The sequence below is a fragment of the Bubalus bubalis genome, chromosome X, assembly GCF_019923935.1.
Source record: "Bubalus bubalis isolate 160015118507 breed Murrah chromosome X, NDDB_SH_1, whole genome shotgun sequence".
NCBI lineage: Eukaryota > Metazoa > Chordata > Mammalia > Artiodactyla > Bovidae > Bubalus > Bubalus bubalis.
The window spans coordinates 122588600-122604958 of record NC_059181.1 but is presented as its reverse complement, the minus strand read 5'-3'; positions in this window follow the sequence as shown (position 1 = coordinate 122604958).

Below are 16359 nucleotides of genomic sequence, written 5' to 3'. Positions count from 1 at the left end.
CTGACAAGTGCTAATCAAGCGGATGATAGTTGCTGATCAACTGCCTGACAGTTGCTAATGAAGCGGCTGACAGGTGTTGATCAACATGCTGACAGGTGCTAATCAAGCAGCTAATAGGTGCTGATAAAGCTGCTAAAAGGTGCTGATCAAGCTGCTTACAGGTGCTGATTAAGCGGCTGACAGGTGCTAATCAACTGGCTGACAGGTGCTAATCAAGCGGCTGATAGGCGCTAATCATGTGGCTAACAGGTGCTGATCAAGTGGCTCAGAAGTGTTAATTAAGCAGCTGATAAGCGCTGATCAAGCTGCTGAAAGGTGCTGATCAAGCGGCTGACAGGTGCTGATCATGTGGCTTACAGGTGGTGATCAACTGTCTGAGAGGTGCTGATCAACTGGCTGACAGGTGCTAATCAACCAGCTGATAGGCGCTGATCAAGCTGTTGACAGGTGCTGATCAAGCGGCTGACAGGTGCTGATCAACTGGCTGACAGGTTCTAATCAAGTGGCTGAGTAGGCGCTGATCGTGCAGCTGATAAGGCGATGATCAAGTGGCTAACTAGGCGCTGACCCAGTGGCATACAGGTGCTGATGAACTGGCTGAGAGGTGCTGATCAACTGGCTGACAGGTGCTAATCAAGCAGCTGATAGGCGCTGATCAAGCTGCTGACAGGTGCTGATCAACTGGCTTACTGGTACTGATCAAGTGGCTGAGTAGGCGCTGATCATGCAGCTGATTAGGCAATGATATAGCGGCTAACAGGCGCTGATCAAGCGGATGACAGGTGATGATAAAGTGGTTGAGAGGTGCTGATCAAGAGGCTGATAGTCGTTGATCAAGTGGCTGTCAGGCGCAGATCGCATGGCTGAGTAGGCGCTGGTCGTGGAGCAGAGTAGGCACAGATCAAGAGGCTGAGGCGGTGATCACGCGGCTGAATAAATGATCATCGCGTGGCTGATTAGGTGCTGAATACGAGGCTGACACGCGATTATCAAGCTGCTGACAGGTGCTGATCAAGTGGCTGACAGGTGCTGATCAAGCGGCTGATAGGCGCTGATCAAGGGGCTGACAGGTGCTGATCAACTGGCTGACAGGTACTTCTCAAGCGGCTGACAGACACTGATCGGGCGGCTGAGTAGGCGCTGATTGGGGGGCACAGTAGGCACAGATCAAGTGGCCGAAAGATGCTATTCGCGCGGCTGAGTCGGTGCTTTTCAATCGGCTGAGTGGAAAGTGGGCAAGGGCTGATCAAGCTGCTGAGAGGTGCTTAACAAGCGCCTGACAATTGCTGATCAACTGGCTGACAGGGGCTAATCAAGCCACTGATAGGCCCTGATCAAGCTTCTGACAGGTGCTTGTCAAGCGGCTGAGAGGCACTTTTCTCGCTGCTGTGTAGGCGCTTTTCAATCAGCTGAGAGGGCACTGGTCAAGTTTCTGACAGCCACTGATGAAGTGGTTGACCAGGCGCTGAATGACCAGCAGAGCAGGAAATGATCAGGCACCTGACAGGAGAAGATCAACCGGCTGAGCGTCACTGACCGCGTGGCTGAGTAGGCTCTGATCATGCAGCAAAGTGGGCGCTGATCAAGCGGTTGACAGGTGATGATCAATAGACTGACAGGTGTTAATCAAGCAGCTGATACGCACTGATCAACCTGCTGACAGGTGCTGATCAACTGGCTGACAGGTGCTAATGAAGCGGCTGATAGGTGCTGATCAATTGGCTGACAGGTGCTGATCAACTAGCTGACAGGTGCTAATCAAGTGGCTAATAGGCCCTGATCAAGCTGCTGACAGGTGATTTTCAGGCGGCTGACTGGTGCTTATCGCGCGGCTGCATTGGCGCTTTTCAATCGGCTGAGTGGGCAGTGGTCAAGCAGCTGACAGGCGCTAATCAAGCGGCTGACAGGTGCTCATAAAGTCGTTGACAGGTGCTGATCAAGCGACTGATAGTCGCTGATAAAGTGGCTGACAGTACTTCTCAAGTGTCTGTCAGGCGCACATCGCACGGCTGAGTAGGCGCTGATCGCGGGGCTGAGTAGACACAGATCAAGCGGCTGAGGTGATGATCGTGCGGCTGAGTAAATGATGATCGCGTGGCTGATTAGGTGCTGGTCAAGAGGCTGACACGCGTTTATCAAGCTGCTGACAGGTGCTGATCAACTGGCTGACTGGTACTGATCAAGCGGCTGAGTAGGCGCTGATCATGCAGCTGGTTAGACGAAGATAAAGTGGGTAACAGGCGCTGATCAAACGGCTGATAGGTGCTCATCAAGCGGCTGACAGGTGCAGATCAATCGGCAGACAGGTGCTGATCAACTGGCTGATAGGTACTATTCAAGTGGCTGATAGGCCCTGATCAAGCTTCTGACAGGTGCTTGTCAAGCGGCTGAGAGGCACTTATCGCGCGGCTGCGTAGGTGCTTTTCAATCAGCTGAGTGGGCACTGGTCAAGTGGCTGACAGGCACTGATGAAGTGCTTGACCAGGCGCTGAATGACCAGCAGAGCAGGAAATGATCAAGCGGCTGACAGGCGCTGATCAACCGGCTGAGGGTCACTGATCACGTGGCTGAGTAGGATCTGATCACGCAGCAAAGTGGTCGCTGATCAAGCAGTTGACAGGTGCTGATATAGTGGCTGACAGGTGCTGATAAAGTGGCTGACAGGTACTGATCAAGCGGTTGAGTAGGCGCTGATCGCGCAGCTGATTAGGCGCTGATAAAGCGGCTGACAGATGCTGATAAAGTCGTTGACAGATGTTGATCTAGCGGCTGATAATCGCTGATCAAGCGGCTGACAGGTGCTGATCAACTGGCTGACAGGTGCTAATGAAGCGGCTGACAGGTGTTGATCAACATGCTGACAGGTGCTAAACAAGCAGCTGATAGGTGCTGATAAAGCTGCTGAAAGGTCCTGATCAAGCGGCTGACAGGTGTCGATCAACTGGCTGACAGGTACTATTCAAGTGGTTGATAGGCCCTGATCAAGCTTCTGACAGGTGCTTGTCAAGCGGCTGAGAGGCACTTATCGCGTGGCTGCGTAGGCGCTTTTCAATCAGCTGAGTGGGCACTGGTCAAGTGGCTGACAGGCACTGATGAAGTGGTTGACCAGGCGCTGAATGACCAACAGAGCAGGAAACGATCAAGCGGCTGACAGGTGCTGATCAACAGGCTGAGGGTCACTGATCACGTGGCTGAGAAGGATCTGATCACACAGCAAAGTGGTCGCTGATCAAGCAGTTGACAGGTGCTGATAAAGCTGCTGACAGGTGCTGATCAAGCGGCTGACAGGTGCTGATCCAGCAGCTGATAGGTGCTGATAAAGCTGCTGACAGGTGCTGATCAAGCGGCTGACAGTTGCTGATCAACTGCCTGAGAGCTTCTGATCAAGCAGCTGAGTAGGCGCTGATCGTGCATCTGATAAGGCGATGATCAAGCGGCTAACAGGCGCTGATCCAGTGGCTTACAGGTGCTGATCAACTTGCTGAGAGGTGCTGATCAACTGGCTGTCAGGTGCTAATCAAGCGGCTGACAGTTGCTGATCAACTGGCTGACAGTTGCTAATGAAGCAGCTGACAGGTGTTGATCAACATGCTGACAGGTGCTAATCAAGCAGCTGATAGGTGCTGATAAAGCTGCTGACAGTTGCTGATCAAGCGGCTGACAGGTGCTGATCAACTGGCTGACAGGTTCTGATCAAGTGGCTGAGTAGGTGCTGATCTTGCAGCTGGTAAGGCGATGATCAAGCGGCTAACAGGCGCTGATCCAGTGGCTTACAGGTTCTGATCAACTGACTGAGAGGTGCTGATAAACTGGCTGACAAGTGCTAATCAAGCAGCTTATAGGCGCTGATCAAGGTGCTGACAGGTGCTGATCAACTGGCTGACTGGTACAGATCAAGCGGCTGAGTAGGCGCTGATCATGCAGCTGATTATGTGATGATAAAGCGGCTAACAGGCGCTGATCAAGCGGCTGACAGGTGATGATAAAGTGGTTGACAGGTGCTGATCAAGCGGCTGAGAGTCGTTGATCAAGTGGCTGTCAGGCACAGATCGCATGGCTGAGTAGGCGCTTGTCGTGGGGCTGAGTAGGCACAGATCAAGAGGCTGAGGCGATGATCGCGCGGCTGAGAAAATGATCATCGCTTGGCAGATTAGGTGCTGATCAAGAGGCTGACACGCGTTTATCAAGCTGCTGACAGGTGCTGATCAAGTGGCTGTCAGGTGCTGATCAAGCGGCTGATAGGCGCTGATTAAGGGGCTGACAGGTGCTGATCAACTGGCTGACAGGTACTTCTCAAGCGGCTGACAGACACTGATCGGGCGGCTGTGTAGGCACTGACTGCAGGGCTCAGTAGGCAGAGATCAACTGGCTGAAAGATTCTATTCGTGCGGTTGAGTCGGTGCTTTTCAATCAGCTGAGTGGAAAGTGGTCAAGCGCTAATCAAGCTGCTGACAGGTGCTTAAGAAGCGGCTGACAATTGCTGATCAACTGGCTGACAGGGGATAATCAAGCCACTGATAGGCGCTCATCAAGCGGCTGACAGGAGCTGATCAAGCGGATGATAGGCGCTGATCAAGGGGCTGAGAGGTGCCGATCAACTGGCTGATAGGTACTATTCAAGTGGCTCATAGGCCATGATCAAGCTTCTCACAGTTGCTTGTCAAGCGGCTGAGAGTCACTTATCGTGCGGCTGCGTAGGCGCTTTTCAATCAGCTGAGTGAGCAGTGGTCAAGTGGCTGACAGGCACTGATGAAGTGGTGGACCAGGCGCTGAATGACCAGCAGAGCAGGAAATGATCAAGCGGCTGACAGTCGCTGATCAACCGGCTGAGGGTCACTGATCATGTGGCTGAGTAGGATCTGATCACGCAGCAAAGTGGTCGCTGATCAAGCAGTTGACAGGTGCTGATATAGTGGCTGACAGGTGCTGATAAAGTGGCTGACAGGTACTGATCAAGCGGTTGAGTAGGCGCTGATCGCGCAGCTGATTAGGCGCTGATAAAGCGGCTGACAGGTGCTGATAAAGTCGTTGACAGATGTTGATCTAGCGGCTGATAATCGCTGATCAAGAGGCTGACAGGTGCTGATGAACTGGCTGAGAAGTGTTAATTAAGCAGCTGATAGGTGCTGATCAAGCTGCTGAATGGTGCTGATCAAGCGGCTGACAGGTGCTGATCCAGTGGCTTACAGGTGCTGATCAACTGGCTGAGAGGTGCTGATCAACTGGCTGACAGGTACTTCTGAAGCGGCTGACAGGCACTGATCGGGCGTCTGAGTACGCGCTGATTGCGGGGCTCAGTAGGCGCAGATCAACTGGCTGAGAGATGCAATTCACGCGGCTGAGTAGGCATTCTTCAACCTGCTGACAGGTGCTGATCAAGCAGCTGACAGGTGCTGATCAACTAGCTGACAGGTGGTAATCAAGCGGCTGACAGTTGCTGATCAACTGGCTGACAGTTGCTAATGAAGCGGCTGACAGGTGTTGATCAACATGCTGACAGGTGCTAATCAAGCAGCTGATAGGTGCTGATAAAGCTGCTGAAAGGTCCTGATCAAGCGGCTGACAGGTGTCGATCAACTGGATGACAGGTACTATTCAAGTGGTAGATTGGCCCTGATCAAGCTTCTGACAGGTGCTTGTCAAGCGGCTGAGAGGCACTTATCGCGCGGCTGTGTAGGCGCTTTTCAATCAGCTGAGTGGGCACTGGTCAAGTGGCTGACAGGCACTGATGAAGTGGTTGACCAGGCGCTGAATGACCAACAGAGCAGGAAATGATCAAGCGGCTGACAGGCGCTGATCAACCGGCTGAGAGTCACTGATCACGTGGCTGAGTAGGATCTGATCACGCAGCAAAGTGGTCGCTGATCAAGCAGTTGACAGGTGCTGATATAGTGGCTGACAGGTGCTGATAAAGTGGCTGACAGGTACTGATCAAGCGGTTGAGTAGGCGCTGATCGCGCAGCTGATTAGGCGATGATAAAGCGGCTGACAGGCGCTGATCAAGCGGCTGACAGGTGATGATAAAGTGGTTGACAGGTGCTGATCAAGCGGCTGATAGTCGTTGATCAAGTGGCTGTCAGGCACAGATCGCATGACTGAGTAGGCGCTGGTCGTGGCGCTGAGTAGGCACAGATCAAGAGGCTGAGGCGATGATCACGCGGCTGAGTAAATGATCATCGCTTGGCAGATTAGGTGCTGATCAAGAGGCTGACAGGCGTTTATCAAGCTGCTGACAGGTGCTGATCAAGTGGCTGACAGGTGCTGATCAAGCGGCTGATAGGTGCTGATAAAGCTGCTGACATGTGCTGATCAAGCGGCTGACAGGTGCTAATCAAGCAGCTGATAGGTGCTGATAAAGCTGCTGACAGGTGCTGATCAACTGGCTGAGAGCTTCTGATCAAGCAGCTGAGTAGGCGCTGATCGTGCATCTGATAAGGCGATGATCAAGCGGCTGACAGGTGCTGATCCAGTGGCTTACAGGTGGTGATCAATTGGCTGAGAGTTGCTGATGAACTGGCTGACTTTTACTTCTCAAGCGGCTGACAGGCACTGATCGGGCAGCTGAGTAGTCGCTGATTGCTGGGCTCAGTAGGCGCAGATCACCTGGTTGAGAGATGCAATTCGCGCGGCTGAGTAGGCACTATTCAACCTGCTGACAGGTGCTGATCAAGCGGATGACTGACTCTGATAAAGAGGCTGACAGACTATGATCACGCGGCTGTGGAGGGGCTGATTCGCGGCTGAGTAGGCGCTGATCGCGCAGCTGAGAAGGCAATGATCCAGCAGCTGACAGGCACTGATGAAGCGGCTGGCAGGCGCTGTTTAAGCGGCTTACAGGTGCTGATCAACCAACTGACAGGTGCTGATCAACTGGCTGACAGGTGCTAATGAAGCGGCTGACAGGTGTTGATCAACTTCCTGACAGGTGCTAATCAAGCAGCTGATAGGTGCTGATAAAGCTGCTGACAGGTGCTGATCAAGCGGTTGACAGGTTCTGATACAGCGGCTAACAGGCGCTGATAATGTGGCTGACAGTTAATGATCAAGCTGCTTATAGGGGCTGCCCCAGCGACTGACTGTTGCTGATAAAGTGGCTGACAGGTGCTGATAAAGTGGCTATCAGGTACTGATCAAGTGGCTGAGTAGGCGCTGATTGCCCGCCTGATTAGGCACTGATCAAGCGGCTGACAGGCGCTGATCAAGCCGCTGACAGGTGCTAATCAAGAAGCTGATAGGTGCTGATAAAGCTGCTGACAGGTGCTGATCAAGCGGCTGACAGGTGCTGATCAATTGGCTGACAGGTGCTGATCAACTAGCTGACAGGTGCTAATCAAGTGGCTAATAGGCCCTGATCAAGCTGCTGACAGGTGATTTTCAGGCGGCTGACTGGTGCTTATCGCGCGGCTGCATTGGCGCTTTTCAATCGGCTGAGTGGGCAGTGGTCAAGCAGCTGACAGGCACTAATCAAGCGGCTGACAGGTGCTGATAAAGTCGTTGACAGGTGCTGATCAAGCGACTGATAGTCGCTGATAAAGTGGCTGACAGTACTTCTCAAGTGTCTGTCAGGCGCACATCGCACGGCTGAGTAGGCGCTGATCGCGGGGCTGAGTAGACACAGATCAAGCGGCTGAGGCGATGATCGTGCGGCTGAGTAAATGATGATCGCGTGGCTGATTAGGTGCTGATCAAGCGGCTGACAGGTGCTGGTCAACTGGCTGACAGGTGCTAATCAAGCGGCTGATAGGCGCACATCAAGCTGCTGACAGGTGCTGATCAAGTGGCTGACAGGTACTTGTCAAGCGGCTGACAAGCACTGATCGGGCGGCTGTGTAGGCACTGACTGCGGGGCTCAGTAGGCACAGATCAACTGGCTGAAAGATGCTATTCACGCGGTTGAGTCTTTGCTTTTCAATCGGCTGAGTGGAAAGTGGTCAAGCGCTGATCAAGCTGCTGACAGGTGCATAACAAGCGGCTGACAATTGCTGATCAAGTGGCTGACAGGGGCTAATCAAGCAGCTGATAGGTGCTGATAAAGCTGCTGACAGGTGCTGATCAAGCGGTTGACAGGTTCTGATACAGCGGCTAACAGGTGCTGATAATGTGGCTGACAGTTAATGATCAAGCTGCTTATAGGGGCTGCCCTAGCGCCTGACAGTTGCTGATAAAGTGGCTGACAGGTGCAAATGAAGTGGCTGACAGGTGCTGATCAACTGGCTGACAGTTGCTAATGAAGCGGCTGTCAGGTGTTGGTCAACATGCTGACAGGTGCTAATCAAGCATCTGATACGTGCTGATCAAGCTGCTGACAGGTGCTGATCAAGCGGCTGACAGGTACTGATCAAGCGGCTGAGTAGGCGCTGATCGTGCAGCTGATAAGGCAATGATCAAGCGGCTAACAGGCGCTGATCCATTGGCTTACAGGTGATGATCAACTGGCTGAGACGTGCTGATCAACTGGCTGACAGGTGCTAACCAAGCAGCTGATAGGCGCTGATCAAGCTGCTGACAGGTGCTGATCAACTGGCTGACTGGTACTGATCAAGCGGCTGAGTAGGCGCTGATCAGGCAGCAGATTAGGCGATGACAAAGCGGCTAACCGGCGCTGATCAAGCGGCTTACAGGTTATGATAAATGGTTGACAGTTGCTGATCAAGCGGCTGAGAGTCATTGATCAAGTGGCTGTCAGGCGCAGATCACATGGCTGAGTAGGCACAGATCAAGAGGCTGAGGGGATGATCGCGTGGATGAAGTAAATGATCATCGCGTGTCTGATTAGCTGCTGATCAAGATGCTGACACGCGTTTATCAAGCTGCTGACAGGTGCTGATCAACTGGCTGACAGTTGCTAATGAAGCGGCTGACAGGTGTTGATCAACATGCTGACAGGTGCTAATCAAGCAGCTGATAGGTGCTGATTAAGCGGCTGATAGGCGCTGATCAAGCGGCTAACAGGTGCTGATCAACTGGCTGAGAAGTGTTAATTAAGCAGCTGATAGGTGCTGATCAAGCTGCTGAAAGGTGCTGATCAAGCGGCTGACAGGTGCTGATCCAGTGGCTTACAGGTGGTGATCAACTGGCTGAGAGGTGCGGATCAACTGGCTGACAGGTACTTCTCAGCAGCTGACAGGGCACTGATCGGGCGGCTGAGTAGGCGGCTGATTGCAGGGCTCAGTAGGTGCAGATCAACTGGCTGAGAGATCAATTCCGCACGGCTGAGTAGGCACTCTTCAACCTGCTGACAGGTGCTGATCAAGCGGATGACCGACTCTGATAAAGAGGCTGACAGACTATGATCACGTGGCTGTGTAGGGGCTGATTCGCGGCTGAGTAGGCGCTGATCCCGCAGCTGAGAAGGCAATGATCAAGCAGCTAACAGGCACTGATGAAGCGGCTGGCAGGCGCTGTTTAAGCGGCTTACAGGTGCTGATCAAGCAGCTGACAGGTGCTGATCAACTAGCTGACAGGTGGTAATCAAGCGGCTGACAGTTGCTGATCAACTGGCTGACAGTTGCTAATGAAGGGGCTGTCAGGTGTTGATCAACATGCTGACAGGTGCTAATCAAGCAGCTGATAGGTGCTGATAAAGCTGCTGAAAGGTCCTGATCAAGCGGCTGACAGGTGTCGATCAACTGGATGACAGGTACTATTCAAGTGGTAGATTGGCCCTGATCAAGCTTCTGACAGGTGCTTGTCAAGCGGCTGAGAGGCACTTATCGCGCGGCTGTGTAGGCGCTTTTCAATCAGCTGAGTGGGCACTGGTCAAGTGGCTGACAGGCACTGATGAAGTGGTTGACCAGGCGTTGAATGACCAGCAGAGCAGGAAATGATCAAGCGGCTGACAGGCGCTGATCAACCGGCTGAGAGTCACTGATCACGTGGCTGAGTAGGATCTGATCACGCAGCAAAGTGGTCGCTGATCAAGCAGTTGACAGGTGCTGATATAGTGGCTGACAGGTGCTGATAAAGTGGCTGACAGGTACTGATCAAGCGGTTGAGTAGGCGCTGATCGCGCAGCTGATTAGGCGATGATAAAGCGGCTGACAGGCGCTGATCAAGCGGCTGACAGGTGATGATAAAGTGGTTGACAGGTGCTGATCAAGCGGCTGATAGTCGTTGATCAAGTGGCTGTCAGGCACAGATCGCATGACTGAGTAGGCGCTGGTCGTGGCGCTGAGTAGGCACAGATCAAGAGGCTGAGGCGATGATCACGCGGCTAAGTAAATGATCATCGCTTGGCAGATTAGGTGCTGATCAAGAGGCTGACAGGCATTTATCAAGCTGCTGACAGGTGCTGATCAAGTGGCTGACAGGTGCTGATCAAGCAGCTGATAGGTGCTGATAAAGCTGCTGACATGTGCTGATCAAGCGGCTGACAGGTGCTCATCCAGCAGCTGATAGGTGCTGATAAAGCTGCTGACAGGTGCTGATCAAGCGGCTGACAGTTGCTGATCAACTGCCTGAGAGCTTCTGATCAAGCAGCTGAGTAGGCGCTGATCGTGCATCTGATAAGGCGATGATCAAGCGGCTAACAGGCGCTGATCCAGTGGCTTACAGGTGCTGATCAACTTGCTGAGAGGTGCTGATCAACTGGCTGTCAGGTGCTAATCAAGCGGCTGACAGTTGCTGATCAACTGGCTGACAGTTGCTAATGAAGCAGCTGACAGGTGTTGATCAACATGCTGACAGGTGCTAATCAAGCAGCTGATAGGTGCTGATAAAGCTGCTGACAGTTGCTGATCAAGCGGCTGACAGGTGCTGATCCAGTGGCTTACAGGTGCTGATCAACTGGCTGACAGGTGCTGATCAACTGGCTGACAGGTGCTAATCAAGCAGCTGATAGGTGCTGATCAAGCTGCTGACAGGTGCTGATCAACTGGCTGACTGGTACTGATCAAGCGGCTGAGTAGGCGCTGATCATGCAGCTAATTAGACGAAGAGAAAGCGGACCGGGGAATCAGGGGCCTTCGGCATGTGGCACCACCCACGTGGCTCGTCTCGAATTTCCTCGTGAGACCGGCCTCATCCTGAGGTGCGCCGCGAAGGCCGGGAACCCGAGATCCCTGCCTTCCCTGGAGAGGAATATTAGGTCCCGGACACACGCCTAGGTGAGGTCTCTTCGGCCCTGCAGTGACTCGAGCGCAACCCCCAGCTTTCCCTCGCAACCCGAGGGGAAGATTGGGCTTCCCAGGGCCAACCCAAGGGGAAGGCTGAGATCCCCGTCGTAACTCGAGAATCCCGCCGCAACTCGAGAAAAACCACGTGGTTCCCACCTCTTGGCAAGATGAGGCCCTTGCCCGCCACGGCGTCTCAAGGGAAGTCCCCTGTTCCGCCCTGAAGGGCGAAACGGTCCCTGACAGCCTTCCTGCGACCCCCAAAAGTCCCCCGACACGCCGGGTTCCCTCGAGGGGAACACCGAGGGTCCCGGCACCGCTTCCTCTGAGCCCCTTCTCCCCTCCTGATCGCGACAGGAGAGGCGATTCCCCTGCGTGGTCTGGAAGGGGTTCCCGGCCTTCCCGGCGCACCTCAGGATGAGGCCGGTCTCACGAGGAAATTCGAGACGAGCCACGTGGGTGGGGCCACATGCCGAACGCCCCCGATTCCCCGGTCCGCCCTTGAGAAGGACCCGAGGCCCGGACCCCTCTTCGAAGGCAACCCTGTGGGTGAAGGCACAACACGAAGGGGCACTGCCACCCCCGTGCATCGTCCGCAAAGACCCGCGGGTTCCACACACAGCTCGACGAGGGGCCTGAGACCCCCTGAGCAACTCGAGAGGCCAGCGGGGTTCCCTTCCTCAGACAAGACGAGGCCTGACTCTCCTGTCCCAACTCTGCAGGGACCCTGCGGTCGGAGTCCGAAACGGAGAGGAAGCCTGAGGTTCCTGCCTCCCCTCGAGGTGAGGCCCTCTTCCGTTGCGCCAGACCCAGCGGAGTCCCGAGGGGCCCCGCCACCTCCACAGGATCCCTCGCCTCTCAGAGGCACCCTGGGAAGTTCCCTAAGGTCCCCGGCAGAAGGCGAGGGACACGAGGGTTTCCCGCCGCCCCCCCGAGAAAGACCTCGAGAGTCCTTCTTCAACGCGTCTCGAGGCCCTAGTCCCCTCCCGTGACTCGAGAGCCAGGACGCGCTCCCCCTCGCCACGCGCATGGAGACCTGACTTCCCTGGCGCCGCACGAGAGGCTCCCTGAGATCCTCGTCGTGCCTCGGGAGAAAACCCCCACGGGCGCCGCAGCTCGAGGAAACCCCTGAGACGCCCCCGTCCTCGCGAGCTGAGGGCCTTCTTTTCCTGCATGGCCTGGAGAGCAATCCCGGGTCCTCTCTCCAAACGGAAGAGGAGGCTGGACTCCCTTGAGGCCGCTCAGGGGGCTCCAAGAGACCCGCGTCGCGACTCGAGAGGAGAGCGGAGTCCTTGGCTTCCCCTCGAGACGAGGCCTGACTCCCCGGGGGAGCCTGGAATGCAACCCCGAGATCCCTGCCTTCCCTGGAGAGGAATAGTAGGTCCCGGACACACGCCTAGGTGAGGTCTCTTCGGCCCTGCAGTGACTCGAGCGCAACCCCCAGCTTTCCCTCGCAACCCGAGGGGAAGATTGGGCTTCCCAGGGCCAACCCAAGGGGAAGGCTGAGATCCCCGTCGTAACTCGAGAATCCCGCCGCAACTCGAGAAAAACCACGTGGTTCCCACCTCTTGGCAAGATGAGGCCCTTGCCCGCCACGGCGTCTCAAGGGAAGTCCCCTGTTCCGCCCTGAAGGGCGAAACGGTCCCTGACAGCCTTCCTGCGACCCCCAAAAGTCCCCCGACACGCCGGGTTCCCTCGAGGGGAACACCGAGGGTCCCGGCACCGCTTCCTCTGAGCCCCTTCTCCCCTCCTGATCGCGACAGGAGAGGCGATTCCCCTGCGTGGTCTGGAAGGGGTTCCCGGCCTTCCCGGCGCACCTCAGGATGAGGCCGGTCTCACGAGGAAATTCGAGACGAGCCACGTGGGTGGGGCCACATGCCGAACGCCCCCGATTCCCCGGTCCGCCCTTGAGAAGGACCCGAGGCCCGGACCCCTCTTCGAAGGCAACCCTGTGGGTGAAGGCACAACACGAAGGGGCACTGCCACCCCCGTGCATCGTCCGCAAAGACCCGCGGGTTCCACACACAGCTCGACGAGGGGCCTGAGACCCCCTGAGCAACTCGAGAGGCCAGCGGGGTTCCCTTCCTCAGACAAGACGAGGCCTGACTCTCCTGTCCCAACTCTGCAGGGACCCTGCGGTCGGAGTCCGAAACGGAGAGGAAGCCTGAGGTTCCTGCCTCCCCTCGAGGTGAGGCCCTCTTCCGTTGCGCCAGACCCAGCGGAGTCCCGAGGGGCCCCGCCACCTCCACAGGATCCCTCGCCTCTCAGAGGCACCCTGGGAAGTTCCCTAAGGTCCCCGGCAGAAGGCGAGGGACACGAGGGTTTCCCGCCGCCCCCCGAGAAAGACCTCGAGAGTCCTTCTTCAACGCGTCTCGAGGCCCTAGTCCCCTCCCGTGACTCGAGAGCCAGGACGCGCTCCCCCTCGCCACGCGCATGGAGACCTGACTTCCCTGGCGCCGCACGAGAGGCTCCCTGAGATCCTCGTCGTGCCTCGGGAGAAAACCCCCACGGGCGCCGCAGCTCGAGGAAACCCCTGAGACGCCCCCGTCCTCGCGAGCTGAGGGCCTTCTTTTCCTGCATGGCCTGGAGAGCAATCCCGGGTCCTCTCTCCAAACGGAAGAGGAGGCTGGACTCCCTTGAGGCCGCTCAGGGGGCTCCAAGAGACCCGCGTCGCGACTCGAGAGGAGAGCGGAGTCCTTGGCTTCCCCTCGAGACGAGGCCTGACTCCCCGGGGGAGCCTGGAATGCAACCCCGAGATCCCTGCCTTCCCTGGAGAGGAATATTAGGTCCCGGACACACGCCTAGGTGAGGTCTCTTCGGCCCTGCAGTGACTCGAGCGCAACCCCCAGCTTTCCCTCGCAACCCGAGGGGAAGATTGGGCTTCCCAGGGCCAACCCAAGGGGAAGGCTGAGATCCCCGTCGTAACTCGAGAATCCCGCCGCAACTCGAGAAAAACCACGTGGTTCCCACCTCTTGGCAAGATGAGGCCCTTGCCCGCCACGGCGTCTCAAGGGAAGTCCCCTGTTCCGCCCTGAAGGGCGAAACGGTCCCTGACAGCCTTCCTGCGACCCCCAAAAGTCCCCCGACACGCCGGGTTCCCTCGAGGGGAACACCGAGGGTCCCGGCACCGCTTCCTCTGAGCCCCTTCTCCCCTCCTGATCGCGACAGGAGAGGCGATTCCCCTGCGTGGTCTGGAAGGGGTTCCCGGCCTTCCCGGCGCACCTCAGGATGAGGCCGGTCTCACGAGGAAATTCGAGACGAGCCACGTGGGTGGGGCCACATGCCGAACGCCCCCGATTCCCCGGTCCGCCCTTGAGAAGGACCCGAGGCCCGGACCCCTCTTCGAAGGCAACCCTGTGGGTGAAGGCACAACACGAAGGGGCACTGCCACCCCCGTGCATCGTCCGCAAAGACCCGCGGGTTCCACACACAGCTCGACGAGGGGCCTGAGACCCCCTGAGCAACTCGAGAGGCCAGCGGGGTTCCCTTCCTCAGACAAGACGAGGCCTGACTCTCCTGTCCCAACTCTGCAGGGACCCTGCGGTCGGAGTCCGAAACGGAGAGGAAGCCTGAGGTTCCTGCCTCCCCTCGAGGTGAGGCCCTCTTCCGTTGCGCCAGACCCAGCGGAGTCCCGAGGGGCCCCGCCACCTCCACAGGATCCCTCGCCTCTCAGAGGCACCCTGGGAAGTTCCCTAAGGTCCCCGGCAGAAGGCGAGGGACACGAGGGTTTCCCGCCGCCCCCCGAGAAAGACCTCGAGAGTCCTTCTTCAACGCGTCTCGAGGCCCTAGTCCCCTCCCGTGACTCGAGAGCCAGGACGCGCTCCCCCTCGCCACGCGCATGGAGACCTGACTTCCCTGGCGCCGCACGAGAGGCTCCCTGAGATCCTCGTCGTGCCTCGGGAGAAAACCCCCACGGGCGCCGCAGCTCGAGGAAACCCCTGAGACGCCCCCGTCCTCGCGAGCTGAGGGCCTTCTTTTCCTGCATGGCCTGGAGAGCAATCCCGGGTCCTCTCTCCAAACGGAAGAGGAGGCTGGACTCCCTTGAGGCCGCTCAGGGGGCTCCAAGAGACCCGCGTCGCGACTCGAGAGGAGAGCGGAGTCCTTGGCTTCCCCTCGAGACGAGGCCTGACTCCCCGGGGGAGCCTGGAATGCAACCCCGAGATCCCTGCCTTCCCTGGAGAGGAATATTAGGTCCCGGACACACGCCTAGGTGAGGTCTCTTCGGCCCTGCAGTGACTCGAGCGCAACCCCCAGCTTTCCCTCGCAACCCGAGGGGAAGATTGGGCTTCCCAGGGCCAACCCAAGGGGAAGGCTGAGATCCCCGTCGTAACTCGAGAATCCCGCCGCAACTCGAGAAAAACCACGTGGTTCCCACCTCTTGGCAAGATGAGGCCCTTGCCCGCCACGGCGTCTCAAGGGAAGTCCCCTGTTCCGCCCTGAAGGGCGAAACGGTCCCTGACAGCCTTCCTGCGACCCCCAAAAGTCCCCCGACACGCCGGGTTCCCTCGAGGGGAACACCGAGGGTCCCGGCACCGCTTCCTCTGAGCCCCTTCTCCCCTCCTGATCGCGACAGGAGAGGCGATTCCCCTGCGTGGTCTGGAAGGGGTTCCCGGCCTTCCCGGCGCACCTCAGGATGAGGCCGGTCTCACGAGGAAATTCGAGACGAGCCACGTGGGTGGGGCCACATGCCGAACGCCCCCGATTCCCCGGTCCGCTCTTGAGAAGGACCCGAGGCCCGGACCCCTCTTCGAAGGCAACCCTGTGGGTGAAGGCACAACACGAAGGGGCACTGCCACCCCCGTGCATCGTCCGCAAAGACCCGCGGGTTCCACACACAGCTCGACGAGGGGCCTGAGACCCCCTGAGCAACTCGAGAGGCCAGCGGGGTTCCCTTCCTCAGACAAGACGAGGCCTGACTCTCCTGTCCCAACTCTGCAGGGACCCTGCGGTCGGAGTCCGAAACGGAGAGGAAGCCTGAGGTTCCTGCCTCCCCTCGAGGTGAGGCCCTCTTCCGTTGCGCCAGACCCAGCGGAGTCCCGAGGGGCCCCGCCACCTCCACAGGATCCCTCGCCTCTCAGAGGCACCCTGGGAAGTTCCCTAAGGTCCCCGGCAGAAGGCGAGGGACACGAGGGTTTCCCGCCGCCCCCCGAGAAAGACCTCGAGAGTCCTTCTTCAACGCGTCTCGAGGCCCTAGTCCCCTCCCGTGACTCGAGAGCCAGGACGCGCTCCCCCTCGCCACGCGCATGGA